Source organism: Coturnix japonica, chromosome 3 (assembly GCF_001577835.2).
Source record: "Coturnix japonica isolate 7356 chromosome 3, Coturnix japonica 2.1, whole genome shotgun sequence".
In the NCBI taxonomy this organism is placed as follows: domain Eukaryota; kingdom Metazoa; phylum Chordata; class Aves; order Galliformes; family Phasianidae; genus Coturnix; species Coturnix japonica.
The window spans coordinates 18964445-18977013 of NC_029518.1; the positions used below are offsets into that span (position 1 = coordinate 18964445).

Below are 12569 nucleotides of genomic sequence, written 5' to 3' on the forward strand. Positions count from 1 at the left end.
TTATATTAAATAACAACTCTCGGCCCAGGTGCTGGGCCCTTCTATGACCTCTCAGCCTATGGTAGGCAAGGAAGAGAACTTCCATAAGATAGTGCCTTTGGTACATGAACCTGCTCACGTGTTCTCTCTGGGGTCACTGAGGTGTGTAGTGTGCATGTAGATGCAACCTAGCAGTACTCTGTTAGGTGTACTAAGGCACCCACAAATGTAAATTTGACATAGGCCATTCTAAAAAGGAGTAAAACACAACACAGAGGAGAAGAGAATGTATCTATGTATGTTGATAATAATGTAGTGTGTGGCTGCAACTGGAAATTGTATTGCATTATTTAAGAGACACTAATAGAAACACTAATCTTTTAAAGATATGGAACAGACTTGTGCAGTGTTGCTAAATACTATATATGCCATACATTTTTATTTCAGGAAAGAAAGAGTAGGCACAATGAGTATGTCATATCACCAAATGATGGATGGATACTCTGAGATAGTCTTGGATGAGACATAAAAGAAGAAATGCACTACATATGGTGACGTCAGAAGAGGCACAATAGCAAAGCGTGGATGAGGCTTAGTGAGGCCTTTATCTAAGGAACTAACCAACAGAAGCTGCACTTGATAACAATGTACAGCTGGATAAGATGCATGGAAAAAATCACCATGAGCTTCCATAAGATACGATGGGCAGACAATGGTTTGTTGTAGCTGTGGGATAGTGTTAAGCGGCTTCATAAGCTGTGTGTGTTGTAGTTCTTGGGCCAGACTCTGGCCCCTTTGTGCTAGGGCTCAGGAGTGCCCAATAAAAACTGAGGGATTTTCCTCCAAAAAAGAAGCACTGCCAGGTGGCCGAGTGCCAGGATGACTCACTCTGCACTACCCATTCCTTACAGGAAGACAGAAGTTCCTGAATAGGAAAGGATGAGGCCAGGAGTCCACTGAAATCCAGCTGCCCTGGACCCCAGAGAGTAGGGGTTGCCTCACCAGCCCTGTTTGGAATTTTGCTCTTTGAGTGCCTGAAGAAACTGGGCCAGTCTCTTCCATTCTCTTCACTAGCACAAATTCTCTGTATTCCTAGACCTAGTAGCACAGTGGAAAATAAAGACAAGGTCCATGAAGGAATCTGTAATAATTAATTTTAACATTCATCAAGAAAGGGTCCTATTCAATGGCTTTATAAAACACTAAAGAAACAGAATAATAAAATTCACCTTCCTTCACCTGATGTACAGCAGAAGTTCAGAGAAAAGCTGTGTTTGCAGCAGTGAAGCCTAATCCTAGAAAACACACTTTGTGACTTTGGGCTATGCATATATACTCTCTGTACAAAATAAAAGGTATTCAGGGATGCATTTTTCTTCATCTAAACTACCTTCAAGCCAGGTAACCCCTGCAGCAAGATGTTTCAGGGAGCCAAAAGCTCCCTGAAAAAGGGTGCTACATACTGCATAGTTTGGATGTCAACTCCAGCTATGGAAAACTCTAAATAATTGTTTGCCAAAAACTTGGTAATGAGAGAGGAAACATGCATGCAGCATATACATACAATACTAAATCTAAATCTAACAATGATTCATTGAACCGTGTCATAGGATAACCTGAGTTGGAAGGGACGCACAAGTATCATGGATCTCAATGCCTAGCTCTGCACAGAATTACCCAAAATTAAAAGCCTATGCCTGAGAATGTTTTCTAAATGCTTCCTGAACTCCAGCAGCCTTGGGGCAGTGACTACTGCCCTGGGGAGCTTGTATGCAGACAGAAGCCTGTATGTACAGTCTGTACAGATGTATACGTAAAAAATTAGCAAGACCAGAACTTCCACAACCTGTATACCTTGCATAGAAGACACTTCACCAATACTAATGGCTCTTGGTGGGCTAGAGGGATCTTCAGTTATACTCAATATACCACTTGCTGTTTTAGTAACAGCCCAGTTGTCTTTTTCATCTCTGGATCCTCAGATGTTTAGTAACAGGGGGAAATCATCGCACTGAATGTAGAAAAGTAGAACTACATTTAATCTTCTCCAACAAATTCTTGATGTTATTTTAAATGTATTTATCCAGACAAACACTTTGTGTCAAAACATCTTGTTTTTGAGAACGTCTCAAGAGATATTAGCAACAGAGGGAAAATGACATTTCTTTATCAGCTATAATACACATAACATGACATTCAAACACAACAAGTGCTACTCAATAGCTTGTAAGTCACAGAAGGTGAATGAAAACACTTATCTCTTTTGTAAAAAAAAAAGAAAAGAAGAAGGTAGAGAATCCTCAACAGAATGATCCACTTTGACTTAAAATATATGGTAAGCAGCATTACAAATTCATAAGCACAAAGCCCATCTATTAAGATTCTGAAAAAATAATAAGTCTAGGTAGGAAGAAGTGTTCCTGCAAATGTATGGTTAGTTATGTCAAGGACGGTAAATGAAGCTGCTTTTCATATGCCACGTTGATCTGTCTAAACTGGGGCAAGATGTGCCACCAAAAATGCATTTTCATCATGTGTTACAGAGGGTCAAATGTTAACAAATACAAAAGAAAATTAATAAAAACTTCCCACTCTACAAGTAGTTGTTTAACTCACACATGCTGTTACGTGATATTCATCTCAAATGACTGCTATAGTAAACAAATAGTAGAACTGCTCTAGTAAACAAACTGTACTATAGTGCTAGTAAACAAAATGAACATGTAATGCTACAAACCTCCAGAGAAGCCAAACCAAAAGAGATCTGCATTTTTTAAGAAATGCTTGATTTAAAAAACTACTCACACACAATTGCTATAATGCAACTGCATCTACTTTGTGAGACTGTTCTCCTACCACCTGTAAATGAAAGCCAGATAAATTCAGTACAGCACATAATTTAACATGAGTGTAAATAACCAGATAAAATGGTGGATTCATCTTTTAGATCCTTCAGATGAAAACAAGATGTTCTAGCAAAACACAAATTTGTATGGCTCCATAAAGAAGTGACTGCATGAAATTAAATGGTTTCCTCTGACATTACAATGCACTATTTTAGGTCAGCATTCAATAAAGTGTTCAGGAATTCACTCACAGAGCTACAGCTATATTTGCACTACAGAGGATGTCCCAAAGGATATCTGTCTTTTCTTGTGCTGGCCACCTGGGCATCACTGCTTAAAGCTGTCCGGGATTTAGGAAAGGCATAACCTAGCATTTAAGTTCCTGGAGAAGCTAGGTATATTTCAAACACTCTCACTGATCTCAGTACCCACTTCTTACCAAACAGTCTGGCACCTATCAGATTTATCTAACTGTGAAGTCAAAATATTGTTTCACTTTATCCTGAGGCTTCTGAACTCCAAAACCCATGTGCCCAAACCATGAGAGTACAGCTTTGTAACTGCTGTGCATCCAGGAATGGAGGAACCATGTGGCCAGAAAGATCTGGTTCTCCTCTAGTAGTTAAGGTACTCAGCTAGGAAAGGAAAGCCTCAAGGCTTTCCTTGTGAAAAGTTTTTCTATTCGAGTCAATAATTAGTCACCACAAAGCAACTCAGAGGTTAGCTTGCAAGTGATTCCCTCTCTAGGGTCCTAGCTCTCTCTCTCATGCTATTCTTGGATCCCAGGTACCAAATTCAGTTCTGTGGCCACTCCTGGGACTGATCACTTAACCCTTTGAAGCTGCATCTCAGTGTCTGGTTATCTCCACTTTTTCTTGAGTAAGAGACCTAGATCTTGAATGAAGACTGCAGTCAGATGCCTTATGGCCAGAAAAGTACCCCAGATCAATCAGTTTTATGATTAACAATACCAACATCAAAAGCCTCAGGACATTCTGTTTCAGATTTGGTCTCTTCATCATTTTGAGTCTTACTTTCTTTGATGAGAATTCTCCACAGTCTCAAACAAAATACAACATTTTTCCACAGCTGGTAAAATACATCCCTGAAAGAGAACCATCATGCCATGCTACCAGCTGACTGAAAACAAAATGTCATCTGTGTCAGCAATGATATATTCTTGGTAAGCATATCCAGAAAGTCCATGAGACAATACAGATTCTTAAGCATACAGTTAAGTGCTCCACTGGGTTACAGCTTTAATTACATATTTCATAACTACAAAAGGGTTCATTTAAATTTTGGTTCAGAACAGAAATGTTAAGTGTGCATTTGCTTTGCTCATAGCAAAATTGCACACAGATTGTGGAAGGTGGTTTAAATGAATAGCTGAGAAAAATATGTATACATTGTCTACTGTAATGAGCCTAGTCAAAGGTTAAATGCAACAGAAAACAGAATTAAAATAGATTGATTAACATTTGCATTCAGACCCAAAGTAGTGTTAATTACCATAACTCCAATGAAATTCCATAGTTCTCTTCCAGTTTGCATCAGACAATGATCTTGTCCATAACAGAAGACATTCTCTGTAGTTCAGACGAATGCACTGTGTATTTAAGTGGAAATGTCTAAAAAGAATATTACAAAAAGATAAATTAGCTTTGCATTCTGTCAGAATCTGAGATAATGTTTCTGATGATCTGTTTAGAAAATAAAAGTAGAATGTTGCTAATCCCAGTCACCATTTATCTACTGAACCAGAATTTACTTTCCAGGAGCTGGTTCTCGGGATTCCTAATGTGGTTTCCTCTTATTTATAACACCAGGGGAAACCTAGGTTGCAAAAAGAAACAACTGGAAAATTAATATTATCTCTGGTGTTTTCACAAACACCACAAGTAGCAAACACTGCCATGACTGCCGGAGGCTGTGAAGCACTGAGCATAATCTACTGCTTGACTGAACAAGGCCTGCATGGGCTTTGTGTACGACTGGGACCTGCAGCACAGGACACCTCATAAAGCTTCAACAGTGCTAGACCGTGGATCTGTGCCATCAAAGTTCAGGACTGAGGTTTTGCCTGTGGATGCTGGGGACTCAACTTGATCACTATACTATCCAGAAATGTCATCACCAATGCTCAATGCATGCCACCTGCACTGACTTGCAGTGAAGAAAGTGAAACACAGAAAGACTAAAGCCAGTATTTTCAAAACTTCCTAGCTGTTTACAGGATCTTAGTACTTGAACTCTTCATCATCTTTATCAATGGGACTGACTAACATGGACAATGGGACTGAGTTTGCAGATGACACCAACCTGATGACAGCTCCCCTGTAAAGAAAGATTGAGGGGTTTGAGCTTGTCCAGCCTGGAGAAGGTTCCAAGGACACCTCACTGAAGCCTTCCAGTACTTAAGGGGAGCTTATAAACAGGACATATACCAAATTTTTACGTGGTCTAACACTGGGGACAAGGAGGAATGGATTTAAACTAAAAGCAGGGAGATTTAGGTTAGATGTTAGGAGGAAATCCCTTACTCAGAGGGTGGTAAGGCAGTGGAACAGCTGCCCAGAGAAGCTGTAGTGCCCCATCCCTGCGGGTGCTCCAGGCCAGATTGGATGGGGTCCTGGGCAGCTAAGCTGGTTGGGGCAGCCCTGCCCATGGCTGGGGTTGGGGCTGGGTGGGCTTTAAAGTCCCTTCCAGCCCAAAACCAACCTATGATTCTATGCATGCTTGGTGCAATACACCTAAATATTTTTAATCCAAAGTCTAGTAAATGTGAATCCACACCTCCTGAGTCTCAGTCCAGTGTCCTCACTGAAAACACTGCCACAGATTCTTCCCAGGATGGCTTGTTATTGCTGCAGTATTGGCTGCATTCATTAAAACTCCTCTAAATTGCACTGACAAAGTTCCTGGTCATACTAGGAAGGAAAAAAAGTGGAGAACACACATAGCTGTACCCTCAGCCTTTTTATGAGGCAGATCTCATACCCTCCTGAAGAACAAGGTGAAATGCCTAAAAGTAGGCTTACTTTACAAAATACATTTATTAAAGCCTGCGTATCAAAATGGTTTTTAAACCACCCAGATGCTGTGCTGTTTCAATCTTCAGATGCTGTTTTCAGATATTCATATAATCAGTCAATTCTGTCAGTGTTATGAATATGTCCCATTTGAGTGTCATGTAACATTTTTAGAAGACTTGCAAAGACTTAATAAATTTTGCAAATATTTAGAAAGAGAATTAATGTAATATGTGTAAAGATCTGCACATATTTGATAATCTTGAACCAATTTAATAAATCCTGTCCAGTTTTAATAAACATTGGATTAGGGTTAGACTTATTACAAACAATAAATTAATAATGGCAATATTTAATGTTGGGTGTATATACAGCCCTTTTTTATTTTAGTTGTTTTTCTAAGATAGGGAAAATACCTATAAGCCAAGTTTCAGTTTTAAAAAACTTTGTTATCCAAGAAAATATACACACAACCCATAATGTCAGTAACATGACCACTTCGAACACGCCACTGAAAAATATGCTTCTGCTTACCCTTGTGGAAACAAACCCTTGTAAAATCCTGATTGCATCGCAAGAATGTAAAATCAACACTATCATAATTTAGGTGACAATTTGGGAAAATCCAGGGGAAAAAAAAAATGTTTAATTAATTTGTGAATGTAGGAATTAACAAAATAGTGCAACTAGAAACATATTCCGATATCTGTTTGCATGTATAGGTACTTCTCAAGGGCAACATATCTGACATCATTAATTTGCTGTAAAACACAGCACACGCATAACCTTGTGCTGGGCCATTCCAAAGATTCTCCATCACATTCACCCTGGGGTATGTGTGTTTTCCAAGCAGAGGGGCAATTGGGAAATTTACCACTGTTGGAAAAAAATAACTAACTGAAATGAAATGTAGTGATGATTTGAGAGTTCTGAACAAGGATTTTTGTAATCAGATTCACCTTGCTGCAAAAGTTTTTGGATTATTTTTTAAATGACATCTGAGTCTCCTGGTACTCTGAGCTCAGGATGCTTTGTTATAGGCCTGTGTATCTGAGAGGAGCTTGTGAGATAAAAGTTACGGAAGATCTGGTTGAAACATCAGGGGTTGCTTAATGTACGTGAGGGACAAGCAGGTGATCTGAGACAGCCAGCATGGCTTTACCAAGGGAAGATCATGCCTGGCCAATCCGATGGCTTTCTATAATAGAGTGATGGCACCGGTGGACAAAAGGAAGTCAACTGGTATCAGCTACCTGGACTTCTCCAAGGCCTTTGACAAGGTCCCCCACTACATTCTTATCTCTAAATTGGAGAGATACAAATTTGAAGGGTAGAACATTTAGTGAAGAAGGAACTGACTGAAAGGTTGCAGACAGAGGGTTGTGGTCAGTGGCTCTATATCCAGATGGAGGCCAGTAACAAGCAGTGTCCCCCGGAGGCCCATCTTAGGTCCAGTACTCTTTAACAACTTTGTCAGGGTAAGGTGAGAATAATACAAGGATGGTGGTTGTAAGGTAGAAATAATACAAAGATGGTAATAATACAAGAATGATGGTGATATATATCCAAAAAGTTATCTATAGGAAAAACTCACCAATATGGATACCTTCAGTCTAGCTAGAAAATGCTAATGTTGGTTATCCAATCTCCACAAAGGAACAATCTCAAAGAGATGCTGCCTTAGTAGTGGTCAGCCCTTAAATGAAGTCTGGGGGAGGTGGAGTCAAGCATCACCCCTTCCAGGAGCACAGCTGAATTACTCTCACCTGTGTTCCCACAGCTGACCCAACATTTGCCTCAGCTGATTAATCAGAGGTTCATGCTGTGATTACCAGTTTCCCATACAATCAGTGACACAGATGATGAGATTGAGTGCACACTCAGCAAGTTTGCTGATGACACCAAGCTGAGCAGTGTGGTTGATAAAGCAGAAGGCAAGGATGCCATCCAGAGGGATCTTGATAAACTCAAAAGGTGGGCCCTTGTGAACCTAATGAGGTTCAACAAAGCAAAGTGCAAGGTTTTGCACTTGGGTCAAGGTAATCCCAGGTATGTATACAAACTGGGAGAAGAATTCCTTGAGAGTAGCCCTGCTGAGAAGGACTTAAGGGTCCTGGTTAATGAAAAACTTAACATGAGCCAGGTGCATGAGCTTACAGCCCCAGAGGTCAATGGTATCCTGGGTTCCATCAGAAGAGGGGTGGCCAGCACAGCAAGGAAGGTGATTGCCCCCCTCTACTTTGCCCTGGGGAGGCCCCATCTGGAATACTGTATCCAGGTCTAGGGTTCCCAACATAGAAAAGATATGGAACCTCTGGGGAGGGTCCAGAGGAGGGCCGACAAGATGATCCAAGGGCTGCAGCAACTCACCTAGGAGCATAGCCTGAAAGAACTGGATTTGTTCAGCCTGGAAAAGAAAAGGCTGCAGGCAGATTTCATTGTAGCCTTCCAGTATTTAAAGGGAGCTTATAAACATAAGGGAAATCAACTTTTTACACAGGTAGATAGTGATAAGACAAGGGATAATGGTTTTAAACTAAAGGCAGGGAAATTTAGATTAGATATCAGAGGGAAGTTTCTACTGAGAGTGGTGAGATGCTGGAACATGCTGCCCAGTGAGGTTGTGGATGTTCTGTCCCTGGACGTGTTCAGGACTAGGTTGGATGGGGCCCTGGATAACCTGATCTAGTACTTGATGTAGTCACTGGCAATTCTGCCTGTAGCAGGGGGGTTGGAACCTGATGATCCTTGAGGTCCTTTCCAACACAAGCCATTTTATGATTCTATGATTCCATGATTTAGATTATAAAGCGATAACAGACAAGAAAAGATAAAAAAATAACAAGGTAAGGATCCAGACAGGATTAAATAAAATAGTATATATAAATATATATTTTGCTATAAAACAGCAAAATAAAGATCCTACATATCCATGGCACTAGACACCAGAATAGTCTTGAGGGATACCCAGCAATACAGTAAGATAGCAGACAGGACACTGTCACCTTAAGAGGACTTTTGTCCACCACTGTTTTTCCCTAAATAATATATTCACTATGGTACGTGAAATATTATCCCTGCTCTAATGAGATACATATCTTCTGCAGAGAGGACATAAAGGATGAGCTTCATGTCAGACCAGGACAGCTGCGGGGCAAAGTCCATGCTGGTCTTGCAATCTGATTTCCATTTCACACTGCCACAGATAATTTTTGTGCGTTTAGAAACCAAAGGCTTTTTCTGTAATTGCACCCTATTCTAAAATGCAGTGACTGTCCTGTGAGCAGCAATTTGATTCCTTAAGATGTTCAGGAGGCAAGCAACAAACTCAGTCACTCCTTCCACTGCTTCTCAGGGACTTGACTTAACCACCCACTATTAAATAACTATAGGAACCAAGCTGAGGAAATCATGTCATTCTTCTTTGTGCTTTTCTAGTACCTAAACAATTATATCATGAATACAAAATTAGAGCAGAATGAAATATTCATCTTAATTATGCAGAAAGGTGGAACGATATTGTTTTTGCTTATCTAATTTTTCATTGGGTAATATTCACAGTTCTTATGGCAAAACTAAGTATCTAAAACAGTTCATTATGAGTCTTAGTTTATGAAAGCTAAAAAATATTCTGAGGAATAGACAGCAAAGTAAAGAAATGGCTATTAGAGAAATGAAGAGGAAGACTATTTCTAATCTCAAATTGCTGCAAATGAGTCCTTTACTGCCAGAGATTTGAAAGGCCTCAAGCTATAGCATCTCAGTGCAGGAAGAGCAAACAATGTTTATGAAAACTTTCCACAGCCTTCTTCCAACAGTGATTTATCTGATTTCTTTGCTTTAAGTTCTTTCCAGGCTTCTTTAGTCTCAGTAAAATGGTATTCTAACAGTTGTTTCACACACTTAGGCCTGCAATAACGTTATATTGATTTTTAACCATCCCCCAGTAGATCTTTCCAAGGGATTCTGTTATACTCCATGCAGTGAAATAGCTCTTGTCCATCTTCAGGTGTAAAGCAACAAAGTCTGCATTTAATTAAGCTACTAATTTGGGTACTGGCCTCACTGAAGGGAAGGTTTCTACAACAGTATAACGAAGTTTGCCCAGTGTTTCTCCATATAGATGTAGATCAACATCTAATGAAACCTTTCCTGAGTAAGTAAGGACAATGAGAGGAAGACCTAAACAGACTGCTGTAATCCACAAGCTAGAATTCTCTACAGAACAGGCATTCATTCCTCTCCTTTCTTTTAAGCACCTTTGTTCTCCCTGTACAAATGAACTGGAATGGTACAATGTCGTTTGCTTGGCAGGAACAGGGTTAACACCGCGATATACCTTGATCACCAGCAGGTATCAAACTTTGTCAGGAAAGGAGATATCCTCCAAACAGGAAGAGACAAAGCAGTGTTAAGAACTCCTCATCAAATACAATAGAATATGAAGGTACAGCTCAGTTTTTCAGCTCTGGCATCCAATAACAAGTCAGAACCCTGAGGACATTGTCTTACTCAGAGATGTGAAATGCAAATGAATAGTAACGTTGACAACTCAAGACCAAGCACAAAACAAAGGACTTGAAAGCTACCTGGAAAGGTCTTGCATGAACACACAGCCTTTTTTTGTATTTTTGTGGGGCAGAAACACATTCATTTATGTGAAGAAGGTAGATAGGTAATTTAACTGATCATTGGAGTCCCTGAGAATGTGGAAGCAAAGAGAAAACCTTGAGATGGTAACAGACAGAAACTGTTTAACAATGAAAGTCACCAGGAGCTCAGAAAAACTGGTTCAACTCAGAAAGTCACAGTGCGTGTAACAGAATGGATGAATTCACTTTCCTAAAACTCAGTCATGGGAAATTCCAAAACCCTTTCATTCTTGAAGATTTAGTCTTTAGAGTGAGAATAATCTAAGCTAAATCTTCCTGCCTGCCTCTAGTGCCCTGTCCTAAACTAAGAAAGCCAGAGTAACACCGTTTCTGCCTAATTTTCCTTCAGATCATGTGTTTGTACTTTTCTACAGCCGAACTAGATATCTGAAAAAAAAAAAAAAAAAAGTCAATATAAATTTTGGTTTATGGAGTCCAAGTATTCTCAGTAAGCAGAGAAATATTACCAAAAAGTCATGTAGATAGAGACAGAAGTATTTTGATGACGCCTGCTCTGTTCACTCAGTGGGACCCTGGGGGATGCCATGCAGATGCTTCATCAGTGGGGTAGGCGAGTGTGTTGCTCACATGCCTCACCCCCCACCACACCATTGGCAAGGCTGAGCCAGAAAGGGGGACAGCCCCCAACCCCGAGTCGTGATCCAGCCTGAAGAGACCAGTGCTGACGCCCCTCTCCAAACCCCAGGCGCAGAGCAGTTTCTCAACAGCCCTCCTTGTCACCACCATTTGAAGAAACCAGAACACAGAGGGAATTGTGGCACCCTTGGCACGCACCTCACAGCAGCCTATCACAGAGCCACCAACCCACTGCGCAGTCAGTGGGCAAGAGGAGAGAGCAAGAGCATCACAGAATGACAGAATTGTTTGAGTTTGAGGAGACCCTTAAAGATCACCTTGTCCAATTCCCCTGCACTGAACAGAGACACCTACAGCTCAGTCAGGTTGCTCAGACCACCCCCCAGCCTGACCTTTAGTGTCTCCAAGGATGAGGCATCCAAGGTCTCTGAGCAACCTGTGCCAGTGCCTTACCACTCTGATTGTAAAAAACTTCTTCCTTATAACCTGTCTCCCCTCTTTTAGTTTGAAACAATTTCCTCTTGTCCTATCACAACAGACTCTACTGGGACAACCAACAGTCTCCTGCTTAGCACACTACTGAACTGCAGTAGAGAACTTCTACCCACATCACTACTGACACCTGTGAGAAGTTTCCTACAGAACTAATAACAGGCAGCTCTGGGATGGAGGTTTGTTGCAGAATGAAAAGACTGGTCAGTCATGCTTATAAACTTCCGAGCAAAGAGGGCCTAAATTTCAGTAATCAAACGTCAAGGCTGAATTTAGCCTTCTCGGCGTAGGGTAGAGGGCAAATGGTGGCTTCAGACAGAACCAGGATTACACTCCTCATGAGTCAATACTGTCTGATCTAATGTGAAGGACGTGAAAAAAATGAGTGCAGTGCACATGATTTCACCCCAGATATGACTTTTTTCCAGCACTTTGGGGAAAAAGATATTTTATTAGAAACTGAGGCCAGGGTCATCCAAGCTTGGCCGATGTTATCTGAAACCTGAAGAATACAAAAACTTACAGCAAAACTCAGGAGACCTAAGGCTAATAAAAGATACAGTCAAATCTTTTGTGAACCAAAGACAGGAGAGTGTGAGGAACAATAGCTTCAAAGCCGAGCGAAGGGTAATTGTTTGCTGTTAAACTGGTAGAAAATCTTGTGGGGGAAAGATGTCAAAGAGCACTGAACTAATAAACACATGGAACAGAAATACCGAGCCCTTCCTGGACTGCAAGCACTCTCCTCTTTTTTGGTGTTTTTTTTTTCTGCAGCAGCTGGTACATTTCCTGCTTTCTTGTCCTTGCGTGCTTGCGCAGTAATATCTCTCAGGGGTTTCTTTCTTAGCTAGACTGCTTGGAGGTAAATTGGGAGGTTCAAACAAAGTGTCTCTTTGCTGAATGATGTAGGGACAAAAGAAAGCAGAAAGTAGTTTTATGGCACAGCAGACAATTCAGCAGGGTAAAACACC

General features: G+C 40.7%; 1 long non-coding RNA gene across 1 annotated transcript in view; it reads right to left on the reverse strand.

Moving 5' to 3' along the window:
- The window catches only part of LOC116653231, a 123022-nt gene that overhangs the window by 64968 nt on the left and 45485 nt on the right, over window positions 1–12569 (reverse strand). The window contains exon 3 of the long non-coding RNA XR_004306758.1: window positions 4338–4456. This is a non-coding gene — a long non-coding RNA (uncharacterized LOC116653231). The remainder of the gene's footprint in view (window positions 1–4337; window positions 4457–12569) is intronic.